This window comes from Aegilops tauschii, chromosome 5, assembly GCF_002575655.3.
Source record: "Aegilops tauschii subsp. strangulata cultivar AL8/78 chromosome 5, Aet v6.0, whole genome shotgun sequence".
Lineage (NCBI taxonomy): Eukaryota > Viridiplantae > Streptophyta > Magnoliopsida > Poales > Poaceae > Aegilops > Aegilops tauschii.
In genome coordinates this window covers 218377317-218394979 of record NC_053039.3, presented here as the reverse complement: position 1 = coordinate 218394979, position 17663 = coordinate 218377317, and positions in this window count along the sequence as shown.

Here is a 17663-nt window from a genome sequence, read left to right as displayed (position 1 = left end):
GACACAAAGAGCCGGTTTACCGGCGACTCCCTGATGAGCATAATGAGACCTAGCCACAAACAGCATGTAGGGCTATTACCGGATGATGTTTCCCGGGGCCCGAAGCTGTCTAAATCCTTGTCTTGTGTGTTGCGTCTCTCGTCCCGATCAACCCCACTCAGGCTACCACATAGATGCATTGGCCTCGCGACTAAGTCCTGACACTAAGGACATCTGCCGTGACAATTCCACGACAGTTGGCGCCCACCGTGGGGCTTCGCACGGTGGTGATGAGTTCTTGGAGGGATCACCCCAGAGGATCGAGGAGTTCGCAATTTTTTGGATGAAGAAAGGATCTATGTCAAAGATGAACGGTCGGAAGAGCATATACAGATTATGATCGAGAGAGAGCTAGGCTTGCGTCCGCTCCTCCGCCGCCGTCAAGAAAAATCAAGGAGATCGAGATTAAAAATTTCCGATGCAATTTTTCCTTCCCAGATTATGCGGCGTATACACCAAGGCCGACGTAAAGCAAACTTGCGCTGTGGTCCAAGTCATCATAGTTCTTGTTTTCCTCCAATCGACCAAGTTGGGCACGCGTACATACAAGGGATCAGACCAACTGCCACGTGAAAGCTTGCAAAACAATGGGAAGGGCCCACAGTAGCAATGGTACTACTTCAATTAGTATTCTGCTACGTGATGGCCAGGTTGATCTAGAAACTCCAAATTTTTTATTGGCCTAAACTGTTACATGGGGAAGCGACCAGGTGGGATCTGCTTTGGAAAATTCATGCAGGAAATATACATCAAGAAGACTGTCACGTTGTCAAAAGGCAAAACACCAGGGATTAGCGAGGTTTTTAAAAAAATATGGCCACGACCCGGAAACGGAGCTGGCCACGATCCAGATCCCTCCTGCGCCCGCGACCTCGTTTTGGGCGCCCGCCTCTGCTACCTTGCGTACGCCCGCCTCTGCTACCTTGCGTACGCCTTGGGGGCTTCCGGGCCGTCGCCGTCCTCCACACCACGGTCTACCTCTGCTGCCCGGCTCCAGGCCGCTGCCGCAGGCCCGCTTCGACCACTGCTGTGATGTGCCACAGCCTTCTGAGCCGCCCATGGACGGCGCCTCTCTGACCCGCCGCCAGCCCTGCTGTGCCTCCCGAGGACCTCCGCCGTCGCGACCGAGCCCGCCTTGAGCCGCGTTCCGCCGGTCTCCGCAGATTCCGGTCTGAGTCGCCCTCGCCTCGATGGCCTTAAAATGTCTATGTCTTCGACTCCAAGCCGGCCTCTGCTTCCAGTTTGCCGCCTCACCGCTGCGGGCGCATCTTGCACCGAGCCGCCCCGTGTCGAGTGATCTTCGCTGCTGCGAGCTTCCCGGCCATCGAGTGACCTTTGCCTGCAAGCCGCCGCTGCGGTTTGGTTCTGCCCCGGGCGTCGGGTGGCCTCACGCCAAGTCACCTGAATATTTGTGTCACATTTGCTCTTGACAGACTGGAAGTTTTTGCTAGTCATTTTGTTTGACCCGGGACGGAGATACTAGCTACTATTGCTATCGTTCAAGAGATACATGCCAATAGACAAGCAGAGAAAAGTGAAAGTGTCGATCATTGGAACACGCGTGAGAAGGAATCAAGCGAAGGAGAGTTGCCATTTCCTGTGTTCTTTTCTCTGGCTTTTGTTGTGACCACTGCTGCTTCTATGTTGATCAAGACAAGTCACGTCAGCTACTGGTACAACTTAATCCGCGAAGATCAAGGATACTTTACCCCTTCGTTACTAGTGCAGCTACTGTTGCTACAGAAACACTAGTACTAGTTGACTGATCGGGTGCTAGTTGCTGTGAACTGTTACGTCCACTGCACGATACTACCAGGGCAGTTGTTCATTATAAATGAGGCGTCATACTGCACCAACATTTCATCCATGCCATACTATCCAGTGAATGAACATGCGCAAGTCTCCGTCACTGTGATCCAGTTTACATCAACGCACCGGCCGACTCGCACGTCCGCACCATCTTACAACACCACAGATGACTCGCCCGTCCGCCCGTGTGGCCGGTTCACGCGTCCGCGCCGGTTTACAACGCGGAGGACAACTTGCTCGTCCGCACCGGCTTACAACACCGCGACAGACTCATCTGTCTGCTCCTGCGGCCGACTCAGCTGTGATTGATTTCAGCTTCACCGTGGTAATTACTGGCTTAACATACCAGGTGAAGTCCATCCAGTATATATTTTTATATTACATATTGCTTTCTTTGAAATAGCAATTACTCTGTCTTGTGAGGTTTTTTGGTGCAGGACAAATTGTCTATTGCAAAAGTGACCGTCGTATCACGGAGATTTATTAAATAACTCATACCGGAGATATACAATGAGTATTGCGAAGATCATTAACTCGCCACCTTGCTTCCAGCTTCAACATATGACAGCGGTCCGCTGTTCAACTATATGCAGATTTATATCAGGGCCAAGTATGAAGAATCTCAAGCCAACTCCTCGAGTCGTCTTGAGACTCGGAGGGCTATGATGACATGACTCAGCAAATTTTGTCAGCAAATTCAAGAACTCTGGATCATTGGAGGGAAAGATAACCCGTCCCGGAGGCTACTGCTATATTGATGAAAATTTAAAGGCCGTGAGAAAATTTCCGGTTTAAAAAGTATATGACAATTACAAAATCCCGGCTCAATGAAGAAGTTCCGAGTCATCAGAAAGGATTCCGGTTCAAAATCCGGTTCAAGAGACCTCTCTCTCCCATAAAGCGTTGAAGCTCTCAAATATCCGGTTTACAATCCGGTTCAAGGGAAATCTGTTTCCTACAAAGCTCTGAAGCTCTCAAATCCGGTTTAAGAATTTCCGGTTCAAAAAGAATCAATCTCTTGCAAGTTCGAGTTTAAAGGCCGTCAGAAAAATTCCGGCTGAAAATGAAGATTCCGGTTTAAGATCCGGTTCAAGGGAAAGATGTCCCCCACAAAGCTTTGAAGCTCTCAATGTCCGGTTTAAGAATTTCCGGTTCAAAAGAATAATCTCTCGCAAGTTCGAGTTCTCGGGAAAAATTAAAGGGACTAAAGAGAGTCTGTTGCAAAAGCACAACTCAAACATAGGTGCCCCTTGAGCACAGCTCACAATATCACTTGGGGGCTTGGTCGTATTCGAACCATAGCTACACCTCTTGATCGGTGCAAGGACACCAAGAAAATCACTTGGGGGCTTGGTCATATTCGAACCATAGCTACACCTCTTGATCGGCTCAAAGCCAAAACAAAATTACTTAGGGGCCAAAGAGAGTGTTGTAAAAGCACAACTCAAACATAGGCACCCACTGAGCACAACTCAAAACATTGCTTGGAGATTCTTTGCCATCGCAATGAGCAAAGAATCTACACTTGTAATAGGCTATCAAGCCACGGCTTGGAAGCCTGGTGTATACACCTAAAACCCCGGGTTAACCTGCCTTCATCAAGTAAGTCACTCCGTCCAGGTAAACCTGGTATGACCCGCCGAACTTCGACAAGTCAATCTCATAAGACCCTGAACTTGTCAAAGTTAAAACGACGATTGGTTAAGGATTGAGGACCATATTAAAAGGCTTTGTAAAACGGTTTAACTCAGCAGCCTGGCAGCCCATGAAAAGCCTCGAATTTGGGGCCTGGCAGCCCGTGAAAAGCCTCGACTACAAGTTTTCATATGTCTTTACTTTGCCTATTTTTGTTCTCCTTTGATGAGATTTTTGATAAACCGGCGTCTATTGACCCGGCTTGGCTTTTCAACTATAAGTTGTCAGCATATGATAAAACGGTGTTTGATGAGCCGGCCTGGTTTCGACTACAAGTCGCCAGTATTATATATGGATAATCCGGTGTTTATTACAACCCGGTACGGTTTTATTATAAACCGGTAAAATATGGGAGGAGTTATCAGTACTCAAGATTTGGGTTATCACTCTTACTACAAAAAGTTGGTAAACCAGCGATGTGATTCAATGTCACAGGTATGATATATTTCATATTTGATTATTCTTAAATGCAGCCTTTGTTATAAACCCGGGTTATATGTTGGGCATTATGACCCGTCCGGCGGTAAACCGCCAGGACACTTTAAACTTGTGGTATGCAGAAACAGGTTGAATAAAGCATAATTATAAGTCACCGGTGTTTATTAACCCGGCCTGGTTTTAAGACGATAAGTCACCAGCATATGATGAGAAATTATCCGGTGTTTGTTAACCCGGCTTGGCTTTGGACTATAAGTTGCCAGTATATATTTGGATTGCGCCATTGGAATCATGCGCTTATAAATAATTGGGTATATTATTCAAATCTTTAATAGCCAACATGGCTGGATTTTTATGTTTATCAATAACTAGTATTATGATTAAGGTTTTCAAAGTCGCTTTAGCGCAATGGCTATGATATTATCAATGGATATGATTTATTTTACAATTGAAGGAATAGTCCCGAGTTGCTACTTACGACCCGACACTTGGGGGCTACATTATTCAGATTGAGATTATATCAAATATGCAAGTCACATATCACTGCCAGCATGCACCATGGCACTTGGGGGCTAACGCAAAGTCATTTTTTGGCTCACTTTATTGAAGATCCGACTCATCACGTCATAATGAGCCGGCCCTTGGGGGCTACCAATTGCTCCTGTCAACAATTCAAGGTACACAAGTTAAATCCATTATGTTGAAGGGTCCATTGCTCAGTTGATAAAGCACAAAGCTCTTAAACCTTGTGGACGTGGGTTCAAGCCCTACGATGGAGGCTACATTATAAGATGTTATTTTCAAATGAGTCCCTACTCATTATTGCATAATGACCCGACCCTTGGGGGCTACACTGGTTGAAGTTTTCATGAGAATAAGGCAATTTCAAGTCTCAGGTTGCTGCAAGCCTGACAACCCGGCACTTGGGGGCTACATATATGGAGTATTCAGTTTTTACTAGTGACTGAGATGAACAACATGGATTTCTTTAAAGTGGCAGTAATTATATGGAAACAAAGTCTCAAATCATGACTTTGTTCTATTCAAGACTTGGGGGCTACAGGTAATATGGATATAAGGGAGAAATTTCTTCCAATTTTCAGTTTTGAGCAAACCAGATTGACCCGGCATCACTAATCATTATGACCCGGTGTCTGCAACAATCATAACCCGGCGTCATCAATAATCATGAACCGGCGTTGGCAATAATCATGAACCGGCGTTGAAAACAATCATGACCCGAAATTATCAATTTTATAACCCGGCGATTTTGGCAATCATAAACCGGCAAGTTCTACATCCTCAAGCCGGCTGAATATCAGTTGAATATTTGAAGACCAATATTTTTGTCAAGTCAGAGCATTGAAGGCCGAGTCAAATGGATTCTTTATTTACAACATTTTTCCTAAAAGCAAATTGATTATGAAGCTGGTCTACTCACCCGGATTTTCTAGAAGGAGGAAATGACAAGGATTTAAGGATGATCAGGTGCCGGTTTACAAGAATTTTTAACCCGGAGCGCAACCCGTCAATTTTGTTCTTGTGATTGTTTTACAGGATCAGTTTAACATGGATAAATCCAAATTAAACTGGGGGCTAATGTCGGGGATATACCTCGCGGTATGAACCGGCCGGAAATATGACCCGGCCTGACTTGGCGGTTTGCTTGAGACCCGGTTAACACTTGGCGATTCACTGGCGACCCGCCCTGGCCAGACGGTTTACAAGTAACCTGCCTGAACATTATGACTCACTGGTAACCCGGCGGGTGGGACAAACGGATGACAAGGCCCAAGGCCCAGAAGGCCGGTTTATGTTAATGGTGGGCCGGTTTAAGGGGAAAGGCGTGAAGAATATTTACCTTACAAGGAGTTAAGACCCGGACTTGTATTCGGTTTGTATTAGAAGGTAGACTAGTCCTAATCCTAATAGGACTCCACATGTAACCTGCCCCTTCAACTTATATAAGGAGGGGCAGGGCTCCCCAAAGAGGGAGAAGGAAGAAGAAACAATCTCTAGGGCTAGACACAAAGAGCCGGTTTACCGGCGACTCCCTGATGAGCATAATGAGACCTAGCCACAAACAGCATGTAGGGCTATTACCGGATGATGTTTCCCGGGGCCCGAAGCTGTCTAAATCCTTGTCTTGTGTGTTGCGTCTCTCGTCCCGATCAACCCCTCTCAAGCTACCACATAGATGCGTTGGCCTCGCGACTAAGTCCTGACACTAAGGACATCTGCCGTGACAATTTCATGACACACACCGTGCTCAAAAAGATATAAGTGAAGCACTAGAGCAAGTCCTAGCTCATAAAAGATTTAAGTGAAGCACAGAGAGCAATTCTAACAAGTCATGATATAATTTTGGCTCTCTCAAATAGGTGTGTCCAGCAAGGATTGATGACTTTAAACACAAAATAAAGCAAGCAAAGACACATATCATATAAGACACTCCAAGCAAAACACATATCATGCGACGAATAAAAATATAGTCTCGAGTAAAATACCGATAGTTGTTGGAAGAAAGCGGGGATGCCACTCAGGGAATCCCCAAGATTAGTTGGTTGCTCATTCTTGTATAATAGCTTGGGATGCCGGGGCATCCCCAAGCTTAGGATCTTATATCCTTCCTTCATCCATCGTAAGATAACTCAAAACTTGAAAACTTCAATCACACAAAACTCAACAAAACCTTCGTGAGATCCGTTAGTATAAGAAAGCAAACCACTACTATAAGTGCTGTATCAGACAAATTCATATTTTGTTTTTGTATTATATCTAATGTATTCCAACTTTTCCATGGCAAAAACTCATCAAATAAAACCATAGAGCCATCAAAATAAGCACACAACACAAAGAAAACAGAATCTGTCAAAACAGAACAGTCTGTAGTAATCTGACTTTGGCAAGTACTTCTGTAACTCCAAAATTTCTACCAAAATAGGACGACCTTGGTAATTTGTATATTAATCTTATTCAAAACGAATTGGCATTTTATCACTTTCTGGTGATTTTTAACAATTGTTTTCGTGAGCACAAAGTTTCTGTCTTTTTTCAGCAAGATCAAACAACTATCACCCAAGAACATCCTATAGGCTTTACTTGGCACAAACACTAACTTAAACATAAAAAGCACAATCATACCAGTAGAATAATTGTGTAAACACTGAATAACATAAAGCAAAAATAAAAAATAAATTTTATTCATTGGGTTGCCTCCCACAAGCGCTATAGTTTTACGCCCTTAGCTAGGCATAAGATTTCGATGATGCTCACATGAAAGATAGTAATTGAAACACGAAGAGAGCATCATGTAGCATGTGAAAACACATTTAAGTCTAACATACTTCCTATGCATAGGCATTTTATAGACAAAAAAATTATCAAGACAAGAAATATCTAGCATATGCAAAGGAGAGGAATAAAACATTGACAATCTCAACAAAACGAGAGGTAATTTAGTAACATGAAAATTTCTACAACCATATTTTCCTCTCTCATAATAATTACATGTAGGATCATACTCAAATTCAACAATATGGATATCATAAACAATATTCTCTTTATGATCCACATGCATAAAAGGTTGACACTCTTCCAAAATAGTGGGATTATCATCAAATAAAGTCATAACCTCTCCAATCCCACTTTCATCAAAAATTTCATAAGATTGAACACTCTCCAAATACGTGGGATTATTTTTAGCTAAAGTTGACACTCTTCCAAACCCACTTTTAGTATTATTGCAAGCATATTCATCATGAGGTTTAAATAAATTTTCAAGATCATAAGAATCATTATCACCCCAATCATGATCATTGCAATAAGTGGTGGATATAGCAAAACAAGCATCCCTAAGCTTGGGGTTTTGCATATCACTAACACAATTGATATTAATAGAGTTTATAGTAAAAGCATTGCAATCATGTTTTTCATTCAAGGAGCTATCATGAATCTCTTCATAAATTTCTTCATCACAATTTTCAGATTCATGAATCTCAAGCAAAACTTCATAAACATAATCTAGTGCACTCAACTCACTAGCAATTGGTTCAGCATAATTGGATCTTTTGAAAAGATTAGCAAGTGGATGAGGATCCATAACAATACAATTTTAGTAAGAGAAGATGCAAGCAAATAGAAGGCACATTGAAACACAAGTAAACATGAGATTTGACGAGAAAAAGGCAAAAATAAGAAAGCGAATAAAATGGCAAATTTTTGTGAAGTGGGGGATAGGAAAACGAGAGGCAAATGGCAAATAATGTAAATTGCGAGGAGATGAGATTTGTGATTAGGAACCTGGTTATGTTGAAGATCCTCCCCAGCAACGGCGCCAGAAATTCTCCTTGATGGTAGCTGGAACTACGTCGGTATTTCCCTAGAGAGGGAGGGATGATGTAGCACAGCGATGGTAGGTATTTCCCTCAGTTATGAAACCAAGGTATCGAACCAGTAGGAGAACCAAGCAACACAACGTAAGCAGCACCTGCACACAAACAACAACACCTCGCAACCCGACGTGTTAAAGGGGTTGTCAATCCCTTCCGGGGTACGGCGCCTCAAGATAGGCAAACGGACGTGAGATAAATTGTAGTAGATTGATAGATCAAACGCCAAAAAAATAGAAATAAAATGAAGTGAGGTATTTTTGTATTTTCGGATTAACAGATCTGAAATAAAAATGCAAAGGAAAAGTAGATCGCAAGGCTAATATATGAAAAAGAAGACCCGAGGGCCGTAGGTTTCACTAGTGGCTTCTCTCGAGAAAAAATAGCAAACGGTGGGTAAACAAATTACTGTTGGGCAATTGATAGAACTTCAAATAATCATGACGATATCCAGGCAATGATCATTACATAGGCATCACGTCCAAGATTAGTAGACCGACTCCTGCCTGCATCTACTACTATTACTCCACACATCGACCGCTATCCAGCATGCATCTAGTGTATTAAGTTCATGGAAAAACAGAGTAATGCAATAAGAATATGACATGATGTAGACAAGATCCATTTATCTATATGGCGGTAGATATAGATCTCGTCTTTTTATACTTAGTAGCAACGATACATATGTGTCAGTTCCCCTTCTGTCACTAGGATCAAGCACCGTAAGATCAAACCCACTACCGGGCACCTCTTCCCATTGCAAGATAAATAGATCAAGTTGGCCAAACAAAACCCAAATATCGAACAAGAAATACGAGGCTATAAGATATCATGCATACAAGAGATCAAAGAAACTCAAATAACTTTCATGGATATAACGAGATATAACTGATCATAAACTCGAAGTTCATTAGATCTCAACAAACACACCGCAAAAGAGTTACATCATATGGATCTCCAGGAGACCATTGTATTGAGAATTCAGCGAGAGAGAGAAAGCCATCTAGCTACTAACTACGGACCCGAAGGTCTACAAAGAACTACTCACGCATCATCGGAGAGGCACCAATGGAGGTGGTGAACCACATCCGAGATGGTGTCTAGATTGGATCTGGTGGTTCTGGACTCTACGGTGGCTGGATGAATATTTCGTCGACTCCCCTAGGGTTCTAGTAATTTTGGGGTATTTATAGAGCAAAGAGGCGGTCCGGGGGGCACCCGAGGTGGGCACAACCCACCACGGCGTGCCTGGGCCTCCTGGCGCGCCCTGGTGGGTTGTGCCCCCCTCGGGGCACCCCCTAGGTGCAACCAGGGCCCATTGCCTTTCTTCTTGTCCATGAAAAATCATCGTGGAGTTTCGTGGCATTTGGACTCCGTTTGATATTGATTTCCTGCGATGTAAAAAACATGGAAAAAATAGCAACTGGTACTTGGCAGTATGTCAATAGGTTAGTACCAAAAATGATATAAAATGACTATAAAACATCCAAGATTGATAATAAAACTGCATGGAACAATAAAAAATTATAGATACATTGCAGACGTATCACCCTCCAACAATGGAGAAGAAGATGCATGGGCGGTTCAGGAGGATCCAAGAAGAGAGGAAGCTGAAGAGGTGACTATGGAGGAAGAGGAGGAAAATACTTTTGGGGTTCACTCTCCGGCTTCCGAGAGAGGCACCTTGTTTGGCATCTCCATTCACCCGAATCCTCATCAAGTTATGAGGTCACGAAATAATCAAGAGAGCCTCAAAGTGCAAGAAGAAACCCCACCAAGTAGGCCTTTACACAGGTTACGTCGTAACAATTTTCGCAATTTGATTCATAACTATGGGTTCGAGAATACTCGTCGTAGGCACATACCGTCCAATTGGGGCATATCTCACCCAAGAGAAAATAACGCAGGAATAAACCCTTGGGGCCCGGAAAATAAACACATAATGGCTAAAGTGAAGAAAAACGGTGAGCTAATTCATCAAGCCCTTCGGGAGATCCAAGGCTTGAAGGATCTACTCATGGTTATACTGGAAACTACCACTGCACCACCACATTCTTCTTCATCACTAAAAGAGAATTGAGTATCGGGTATGGGCACTCCCCTTGCCTTCCGGCAAGCTTGGGGGAGGTGCCTCGGTATCGTATCATCCCACTATCTTTTTGCCTTTACTTATTTTAGGTTGATCTTTTGCTTTAGATGAATAAAAGTTTAGTTCGATCCTTTCTTCTTTGAGAGTTTGCTTAGTAATCTATCCTTGTAATCGGGTGCAAGATATATAATAAAGTTTTGTTTGAGCTTTTGCTTTCTTTACTTTCATGTTGCAAATAAAAGAAAAAGATAAAGGAAAGAAATTATGACAAAGATCATATACTAATGTTATGGTAGGTGATGACACCACATAAGGAAAAGTATAAGTAGAAAATTTTATTAGGGATTGACAAACATAGCATTAGTCAATGATGCAACTCATGAAATAATTAATAAGGGAAGAGAAGATTCACATATAAATATACTATCCTAGAAATCTTTTGTGATTGCGAGCCCTCATCAAAATATTATATGCCAAAATTTTTGACGTTAGACAAGGAAGACAACTTAATGGTTTATGTTTGTTTATATTCACACAGAAGTCATATTTTCATGGGTCCTTTAACATGTGGTGCTTGCCCCTATCTTTGCTAGCCAAAAAATTCCGCAGTAAGTGGAGATACTACTTGTGCATCCAAAAACCCTTAGACCCAAATCTTATTTTCAAGTGTCCACCATACCTACCTAGGGATTGAGCAAGATCCCTCAAGTAAGTTGTCATCGGTTCAAAAAGGCAATAAAAAGTGCTTCTAAAAGTGTGAGATCATTTAGTGTAAGAGAAAATTTAGTGTTGTACGAACTTGTGATGGTGAAGAATAAAAGCGACAGACTGCATAATAAAGGTTGCTATCACAAGGGGCAATACAACGTGACGTTCTTTTCCACTAAGGGGTTGAGCATACAAACAAATAAGCGCATGGCAAACTCTGCTTCCCTCTGCGAACGGCCTATCTTTTACCTTTATGTATTTACTTTTATGCAAAGAGTCAAAGTTTTCCTTCTATTAATTTTTATTTTTCTCCTTTGGCAAGCATCATGTGGTGAGGAAAGATGTAGGCACATATGTCCAGTTGAATATAGATAGCATGAGTTATTATTGTTGACATCACCCTTGAGGTGAATACGTTGGGAGGCGAAACTATAAGCCCCTATCTTTCTATGTGTCCGGTTGAAACGTTTTGCTCATGTGTACGCGGTGAGTGTTAGCAATCATAGAAGACTATATGATGGTTGAGTATGTGGACTTGCCTAAAGGCTCCGATACGCGACCCTTCCTGAAAAGATGATGAATTGTAGTTGCAAAGTTGACTGAGAACATAGTTTGTTAGTTTCTAATAGAGTTTTTGCTTTATACTTCAATAGTGTGATGAATTGTCACTTATTCATGAGAAGTCTATGATAAGAGCTTTATGATAAGAGTCTTATGTTTAAGTTTGCTGCTGTTATAATAATGAACATGATGCTTCTATGTTCGTATTTTGTTTTTATCGACACCTCTCTCTCTAAGCATGTGGACATGTTTTTCGATTTTGGTTTTTCGCTTGAGGACAAGCGAGGTGTAAGCTTGAGGGAGTTGATACGTCCATTGTGCATCATGTTTCCTTACTGTTATTTATGATGTTTTTATCCATAATAATGCTTTTTGGAGTAATTCTAATGCCTTTTCTCTCATAATATGCAAGAAATACACAAAGAGGGAGAATTTCGGCAGCTGGAAATCTGGACCTGGAAAAGCTACGGCAGGCCACCTATTCTGCACAACTCCAAACAAGCTGAAACTTCACGGAGACTTTTTATCAAACATATGATGAATATTGGAGGAAATAACTACCAGAGGGAGCCCACCAGGTGGACCCACCTGGGCGCGCTAGGGAGCCCAGGCGCACCCTGGTGGGCTGTGCTCACCCAGGCCCACCTCTGGTGCCCATCTTCTGGTATATAGGTCATTTTGACCAAGAAAAAATAAGGAGAGGACTTTTGGGATGGAGCACCGCCGTCTCGAGGCGGAACTTGGGGTAGGAGCACTTTAGCCCTCCGGCGGAGCGATTCCGCCGGGGGAACTTCCCTCCCAGAGGGGGAAATCATCGTCCTCATCATCACCAACAACTCTCCCATCTTGGGGAGGGCAATCTCCATCAACATCTTCAACAACACAATCTCATTTCAAACCCTAGTTCATCTCTTGTGTTCAATCTTGTTACCGGAACTATAGATTGGTGCTTGTGGGTGACTAGTAGTGTTTATTACATCTTGTAGTTGATTACTATATGGTTTATTTGGTGGAAGACTATATGTTCAAATCCAATATGCTATTTAATACCTTTCTGATCTTGAGCATGATTATCATTTGTGAGTAGTTACTTTTGTTCTTGAGGTCACGGGAGAAATCATGTTGCAAGTAATCATGTGAACTTGATATGTGTTCGATATTTTGATAGTATGTATGTTGTGATTCCCTTAGTGGTGTCATGTGAACGTCGACTACATGACACTTCACCATATTTGGGCCTAAGATAATGCATTGTGGAGTAGCAATTAGATGATGGGTTGCGAGAGTGACAGAAGCTTAAACCCCAGTTTATGCGCTATTCCGTAAGGGACTGATTGGATCCAAAAGTTTAATGCTATGGTTAGAATTTATTCTTAATACTTTTATCGTAGTTGCGGATGCTTGCGGGAGGGTTAATCATAAGTAGGAGGTTTGTTCAAGTATGAACATCACTTTAAGCACCGGTCCACCCACATATCAAATTATCAAAGTACCGAACACGAATTAAACCAACATGATGAATGTGACTAGATGAAAATTCCGTGTACCCTCAAGAACGCTTTGCTTATCATAAGAGACCATTTTGGCATGTCCTTTGCCTCAAAAGGATTGGGCTATCTTGCTGCACTTTTGTTACTACTATCGTTACTTGCCCGTTTCAAATAGGTTGAGAAGCGACCATCTAGACAGCGAAAACGGTCATGAACATGCATTATGAATAATTAACGTTGAATACTAGCATGAGTAGGATATAAACACCATGAACATAAATATTGTGGAGGCTATGTTGGTTTTGAATCAACTACATGTGTGAACATGTGCCAAGTCAAGCCAATCAAAACATTCGGAGGAGGATACTATATCATCCTAATACATCACAATCATTTTAATGCATGTTGACATCTAAGAATCATTATCCACTCCTGGCTACTTAAGCATGGCATGAGCAACTATAATCTCTAATTTTTATTGCAAACATGTTTAATCACAATATGCTGAATAATGGATACCGAGTTAAACATATTTACAAAAACGAAAACAAGTTGAGTTCATACCCGCTTTTCCCCTGCCACAATCACTTCATCAAATATCGTCATTATTGCCTTTCACTTGCACGACCGAATGATATGAAAATAATAATAGTGCAAGTGTGTCGTGGACTAAGCTGGAATCTGCAACATTTTATTCAAAGGAGAAGACAAAATAATTTGGGCCCTTTGTTAGATCAAGAATAACGCATATGAGAGCCATTCGACATTTTCATTGTGGACTTCTCCTTAGTGCAACTCAAGAAAAGAAAAGAATTTCAAAGAAACATATTGAAATATTTTCGGAGTTTTCGATTTTTTCTTAAAGAAAGCAAATTAAAGAAGAAGAAAAATGAGAAAAAACTATTTACACGGGAAAGCTCCCAACAAGCAAAAGAAGAAATGAGAAATCTTTTTGGGTTTTCTTTTAATACTACAACTAATTAAACTGGAAAGAAAGTCCAAAAAGAAGCAAGAAATATTTTTGGGTTTTCTCAAAGTTTTTCAAACACACAAGAAGAAAGCGAGAAAATAAAACTAACATGGATAATACAATGAAAAAATATTAACACCGACAACTAGAATGAAGTGTGTGAACATGAATATAGTGTCGGTGGAAAAACGTACTCCCCCAAGCTTAGGCTTTTGGCCTAGCTTGGTAATCACCACCCGTAATAGTCGTCTGGTCCCATGTGAAAGTGCTACGGCGGCGGCCCATTGTATGCCCTAAAGCCCTGAACCCCACTTTCTCCACCTTTCGCACCTGAGTGTCCCACTCCTGGGGCTCCTCCTCTGCCGCTGCTTGGGCGTCCCCGTAGGCGATAATGTCCGCTAGTAGGGTGGTGTATCTGTTCCTGGCATGAGAACCAAATAAAGCAGGTGCAGACAACGGGATAATATCACAGGTATTCTCACTGAATCCCAAGTTATAACGAATATTGTTAAAAGAAGGCAACATCAATAAAGTGGTGAACCACCATCGCCTAGTGATCTAGATAAACTCTGGGCAAAGGATAGTCATGGTGGCATACCTGAACATTAAAACATCTCGCTAAGCGATTGGCATAAATAGCACCGTGGATTTTACCCTTAGTTCTGTTAATGTGCAGAGAATGTGCAATAATAGCTCCTAGGTTAAAGGTATGATCATTGTGAAGGGCATGGCGTAAAATGGTGAGGTCCAGAGCACTCAGTATACTGCCCTTCTCTCTAGCAGTCAAACACTTCGTGATAAATAAAGTAAAGTAATGCACAGAAGGAAACTGCAGACTAGTGGTTGTGGCTTTCGACACGCCCCTTTCCTCACCCACTGTCAAAGTGAGTAGGAAGTCCTCAAACTCCACCGGTCTAGGCTCTCTTAATTCCCCATCAGAGGGAATCAAACATATCTCACAAAATTCGATGAGCGGTAGTCTCAGAGTATAAATTAAAATGCACCGCAGGAGGTTCATGCCTATTTAGGAAATAATTTTTTGCATAAAGGAATTCGTGAGGGTGTGGTATTGGTCACACTCATCTGCGAGGAAGTTGGTAAGTCCAGCATTTGCAACGAATTGCGTGAACTCTTGGTGGAATCCGGCTTCTTCCATGAAGGCAATGTGCGGCCATTCGCACGGCTGGACCTCCGTCCATCACGGAGTGTTGATGTCACCAGCTAATGATTCACTGGTGACTCCCTTGACATTCTTCTTAGATGAACTCCTTCGAAAAAGGTCCATCTTCCTACGCTTCTATGACAATAATTGTGACAAAAGCACGTATCATCATAGATGTGGTGGGCTCCTTCTATGACAAAAAATCATGATAGAAAATGGGCTTTTCATCCTGGGCGGGCCGGGGACGCACCTGCATGACATTCTTTGGGCCGTCCATGACGAAAAAAATCATGGTAGAAGCAAGGGCGAGGAAAATTTCGAGGAGTTCCCGGTTACGGTGGGTGGTCGGTGCCGAGCAATGCATGGAGGTTTGCGCGTTTCTCTTGTACACGTACGCGTGTGTGTGCGAGTCGTTGGGCTCTAACTGAACCCGAGCGAGGCATTTGCTTACTGAACCCAAGCGATTGCACTAGCTACGTTACTGAACTCGCGCGATCGATCCCTTGGCTGTTAATTGAACCTGAGCGATTCCTTCGCTACTGCTGCTAATTGAAGCCGATTGAACCTATCCCTTGATGAACAGTGACCGTTGTTGGGGTTGAATGAATAGTTCCTGGTGGGGGTTGGATGAACAAGACCCTGTGGTAGTAGGCCGTTGCCGCTGGATGAACAGGACCCCGATCGAGGAGGAGGCCAAGTCGGTTGGGGTGGATGAACAAGACCCCGTGGAGGGCTGGTTGAACAGTAGCTAATGGAGGCTGGATTAACAGTAGCCCGAGGATGAACAGTAGCTGGTGGAGGCAGGAGGAAGAAGCGCTGGATGAACAATAGTAGGTGGAGACTGGAGGAACTCGACGGTGGATGAACTGTAGCCCGTGGAGGCTAGAGCGAGGCAGTAGACGGTGGATGAACAGTAGCCCGTGCAATCCCGTTTTGCGTACGCCACACCCCTCCCGATGAACATGACCCTGTTTTGACTGTAGAAGCTCCAACACAAGTTCGTTTCCTCCGTTTTGCGGTATGCCACACCCCTCCCGATCAACAGGACCCCGTTTCGACCGTAGGAGCTCGAACAGAAGTCTGTTTCCTTCGTTTTGCGATATGCCAGACCCCTCCCGATGAATAGGATCCCGTTTCGACTGTAGTGGGTCGAACAGAAGGCTGTTTCCTCCATTCCGCGGTATGCCAGACCCTGGTTTGGCTGTTCCGTCCAAGCCGGTTGGCTCCCAATGAACAGGACGTATTCTGACCTAGTCGGTTACCTCCCGATGAACACGATGATGTTTCCACCGTTCCGAGCCAGCCGGTTGGCTGCCAATGAACAAGACGTCATCGCTACCGTCTGTATGCGTGAGTACACATTCGAGACCTCTCCCGTATCTACGTACGTGGCCCTATTTTTTGGCATGTGGTTGTACGTACGTGTACACAGTTTAGAAGGGACTGCTTGAACTGCTATGTCGAGGGCTCTACTACTACACGTGCCGCTACTTGCTCGGCCATGGTTCATCGTTGCAGAGAGACCGATCGACCAGTATGTACGTACATGTTCGCGACCAGTCAGACAACCCTACGTATGGTTCGGCCGGGTGGGTGATGCGGCTTGAACTACGTCGGTATTTCCCCAAAGAGGAAGGGATGATGCAATACAACTACGTAGGTATTTCCCTTAGTTACGAAACCAAGGTTATCAATCCCGTAGGAGAACCAAGCAACACTATGTAAACGGTACCTGCACACAAAGAACAAATACTTGCAACCCGATGCTTATGAGGGGTTGTCAATCCCTCTACGGGTAACGGCGCCATAAATTGTCTAGTTGTCGGGATAAAATTTGTGATAGATTGGATAAATAGATCTCGATATAACGCGAAATAAAATAAGTAATAAAAAAGTGTAGCAAAGTATTTTTGGGTTTTTGGAATAATAGATCTGAAAATAAAAGAGAATAAAAATAGATCTCGAAGGCAAATATGATAAAGAAGAGACCCGGGGGCCGTAGATTTCACTAGTGGCTTCTCTCGAGAAAAATAGCATACAGTGGGTAAACAAATTACTGTTGGGCAATAGATAGAACTACAAATAATTATGACGATACCTAGGCAATGATCATTATATAGGCATCATGTCCAGGATTAGTAGACCGACTCCTGCCTGCATCTACTACTATTACTCCACACATCGACCGCAATCCAGCATGTATCTAGTGTATTAAGTTCATGGAGAAACAAAGTAATGCAATAAGAACGATGGCATGATGTAGACAAGATCTATTCATGTAGATATAGAGCCCATCTTGTTATCCTTAATA